This window comes from Phaenicophaeus curvirostris, chromosome 24 (assembly GCF_032191515.1).
Source record: "Phaenicophaeus curvirostris isolate KB17595 chromosome 24, BPBGC_Pcur_1.0, whole genome shotgun sequence".
NCBI classification, from domain to species: Eukaryota; Metazoa; Chordata; class Aves; order Cuculiformes; family Cuculidae; genus Phaenicophaeus; species Phaenicophaeus curvirostris.
The window spans coordinates 746,826-750,696 of NC_091415.1; the positions used below are offsets into that span (position 1 = coordinate 746,826).

A 3,871-nucleotide genomic window follows, 5' to 3' on the forward strand; every position below is an offset into this window, starting at 1 on the left:
GGCAGAGATGGGCTTATGAAAAACACCCACCGAAAGCCGCGCGTCCCACCCTGGTATTTATGAGATGCGCACGGACGGTGTTGATAGCAGAGGCATTTTTGTAAGTCAATAAAATGGAAAAAGAGATTCCACTGGGTTAGGAGGGGTGGTGGCTTTGAGCGCATCGAGTGCGATGAAGGAGATCATTCCATTGTTTTAAGATTTCCATAACTCACTGTGCTTAAGCACATAAAAATGTAGACATTTTGGCAATAAAGTTTGGGTAATTTTTGAGTATGAATCAAAAATCTCTCTCTCCTGCTCCCCTCCCCTTCTGCCTTTTGTTGTTGCTGCAGGCGCTGCCCTCCCTCCCCGCCCCACCCCGTGGCCTCATGAACGGAAAAATGTCTTCAACAGAAACCTCCCAGCTCCTCAATTTCTAATCTGCAGCATCTGTGCCCAGCCCAGGTGCTGCTGCGGGCTGGCCTGGCCTTTCCCAGGAGCTCACGCGTGAGCCTCTCTCGCCCGTCGAGGCTCCCACCGTCGTGCGTGGCTCCCATCGCTGCGCGTGTGGCTCTCGTCGCTGTGTTTGTGACTCCCGTCACCGTGCACGTGGCTCCCACCACGGCTCCTGTGGCTCCCATCGCCACGTGCCACCACCTGGCTGGAAGCAAGAGGTTGGTTGCCCATGCTGAGAGCAGTGTGGAGCATCCCTTCACCAGTGCTGCTCACCACAACCACCCCACCTGCCTGTGGTTTGTGCTCCTTAAACCATACAGCAAATTCCTGCCAGGGAGATCAGGTTTTTTAGTTAGTTTTTTTCCCTTCTCAGAGCAGGGATGAGCTCCCGAGCCGGCACAGCCCTCCTATGCATCCATCAGCATCCCTGCTGGTGATGCTGCATGGGCAGCCCTGGCCACGGGGCCGGCTGGAATAAGCGTGGTGACAGCAGGAGCATCGATTCCTGCTCCTGGCAGCTCCACTTTGCCCACGTGAAGAGCCTGAAACCCAGGTTCCCTGCAGCACCCAGCAAACGCCATCCCCAAGCACTGGGATCAGCAGCTCAGCGAGCCCCGATGGTCCCCGTGACGGCCACTTCGCCTCTTTGGTTGCAGATGGACGTTATTTCACCAAGAACCTGCTAGGATGGGGTGGTTTTCTCAGGCTCCGTGGGGGCTCGGTGCCTGGGGTTCCTCCTGCTGGAGCTGCTCCTGCACGGTTGCTCCCTCCCAGCTGTTTGCGTGAAGGGCGAAATAGTGAGTACAAATATTTTCCACCAAGAGCAAGCTTGTTTGAGTGAAAAAAACATGTTGTTTTGTCAACATCTAATTTTCTCTGGGAAACCAGTTTGCTTGGGGACAGGGGGGATGTCTGGCCGGTGGTCCCAGGCTGCGCAGGCTCGGGGGTGGCGTGGGATGGGGGCTGCTCCGCGTCCCCCGGTGCCAGCTGCATCGCTTTGCCGTGGGCATCGCCTGCTGCGGGGCTGCGCTGTGTGGAACAGCGAGGATTTTAAACCAGATTGAGGACGAGCACCACCTCCATCCCACCTCGCTGCCGCCCAGCCCGCTGCTGTGGGCTTGCTGGTGCTAATCGTGCCTGATGTTACGAGAACCAGATGATGGCAGGGCCAGGAATGCGCTCGCCCATTAGTCACTTCAGATAAATAGAGTCATCTGTTTCGGCACCGGGAGACCTTCCGAGATGAGCGCGGAGAGGAAGGAGAAGAGCAGGAACCTGCGTAGGGTGTGAGGTGGGAGATCAAAGGGTGGCATCCACCCTTGTGCCACTGTTGCTTTGCCGTGCGCTCTGCTTGTAGCCTGTTCCAGGGATGGAAAAGCCCCAGCGCCTCCAGCCACGGTGCAGGACAAGTGCTGGGGGTGGTGGTGCCACCACAGCTCTCCTGCTGCCCCACGAAGCACCCGCTCCAGCCCGTGTGCCGACAAGGCTAACACGGTGCTGCTCGGGATTCTGTTTTTCCCCTTTTTCCTCACTCTCTTTTTTCCCTCTTGTAGTGAACAACTTTATTTCCCACTTTGACATTTTCCAGACTCACCTGGGAGCCTGCCTGCCAGAAGGAGAAATGGCACAGGAGGAAATACATCTTCACAACCTCGTAGAGAGGAGAGGGTTGGAATCCCAGTCCGAAAACAGCATTGCTGCGCGGTGAGCAAAGGCAGAGCAGGTCGGGCTCTGGAGAGTGTAACCCACCTCCACCGCTCCTATTCCTAATAGAAAAGGCACAAGAGGAGTGGGTATGTTTGTCCCTCTTGGAATGGTTTGTTTGTCCCTTTTGGACTGGATGCTGAAAGCCTAGGGATGCAGGGAGCAAGTGCACCACCTCCAAATAGTCGGGGAGGAACCACTTGGCTGCAAAATCCCCTTTCACTGACTGGGGAGATTTCATCTCAGGAACCGCAGGGCCATGTGGTGGCTCGGACCTGGGGGGCTGGGACTGGTGGGGAGCCCAGCGGCAGCTCGGTGCCCATCACCGTGGCACCTGGCACCCAGGGAGTCGCCACCCAGTGCTCTCAGCTCCCAAAAGCCACCGTGGCGAGAACAGGGACCACATTCTGCAGGGGAGAGACAGCGCCCTGCGGTGCAGCCAGGAGGGCAGCGATGTCCCCTGGGCACCACGGTCACTCACGGGCGGCACAGAAGGTCCGGCCTCTCGTGGCCAGGGTCGCAGGACACCTGCAGCGTGTCAGGTTACCGGCCACCCCGCCAAACCCTGTTTCTGCCTCTCTGACCGCATCAGCCCAGCGCGCGGTGATGCTGAGCGGGTGGGGAGGTGCCGCAGGGTGGTCACATCAGCGGCCACCCCGGTGAAATTCCTCCCAGGCCAAGGGATGGCGAGGACACAGAGCCTGCTGTGCCCAAGGGGAGCCCAAAGTAAACCTTGTCCTGCTGGACAGTGTGCTGGGATGGGGCTGTGGGACGTGCAGGGGCTCTGAGAAGCCGTCCTGCAGGCTTTGTGTGGGTGCTGGGGCAGAGAGAGTCTCAGGGGTGCCAGGACACACGTTTTGCTGCAGAGGCCCCCGCAAACACCTGGGGAACAAGAACAAAATCCACCTGGGATGGGCTCAGCCATGTCTGACATCCCTGCTGCGTGGCCCCTGCAGCTCACGCGCGGCTCCGGGGTGGGATGAGGGGCTCCCCGAGCGCTGGGAGACACCAATAATGTCCATTTCTGCCCCAAACTTTTGGCCTGACTGAACACGACCACCGGTACAAGACCTCCAGGACCCCAGTCTCCATCTGCAAATCGAGTTCTCATCCTGCTGCTGCCCCAGGTCAGCCCCAAACCGTGGTTCCTGCTGCCACCAGCGAGGAGATTCGGCTTAACCAGAGCAGCGCTGTGGCAGGGGGGTTACCTTTGATTTAAACAGGTTTCCTCTGGCTTCGAAGAGGACTGGTTAGAGTGGAGGATGGCAGGGAGGTGTCAAGAAGCCGCTTCCTTCAATGCGTTTCTTCTAAGCTTCTTTTCCCCTCTGATCTCTCTCTATTCGCCTTCCCTGTGCTCGTGGGGGTCACTCTCTCTGTCATCAGAACTCGCAGCAGTGCAGAAAACCACTTGATGGCAGGTCTGGGGACAACGCGTGCCTCCCCGAACCAGGACGTCGGGGACGGCGAGGTCACTGTCCATTGCAGGGTCCGTGTCCCCCCTCGGGGTGCACCCAGCGCTCGGGGAGCTCCGTGCTGCCCTGGCGAGTGTGCAGCATCCACACTGATGGGCGGCCCCGAAGACGTGAAAGATCGACCTGCAGACACAGTGTGTTTTATTTTATGACCATCAAAGCCTGATCTTGAGTGAAGCGCCTTCCCAGCGTTGCTGGTGCTGATGCCCGGTGACTCTGGGCTGTCCCTGCCCGTGAATTATACAGGTGTGGAGTGG

The 3,871-nt window shown here is 58.4% G+C and overlaps 1 long non-coding RNA gene across 1 annotated transcript; it reads right to left on the reverse strand.

The window, feature by feature from the left end:
- Window positions 1-1,540: 1,540 nt before the first annotated feature.
- LOC138730653 (uncharacterized) lies at window positions 1,541-3,594 on the reverse strand. Its single transcript, XR_011339063.1, has 3 exons — window positions 3,351-3,594; window positions 2,033-2,204; window positions 1,541-1,713 (listed from the first exon to the last, which is right to left on the reverse strand). It is a non-coding gene; the product is annotated as an uncharacterized lncRNA (long non-coding RNA).
- Between the last annotated feature and the right edge of the window lie 277 nt (window positions 3,595-3,871).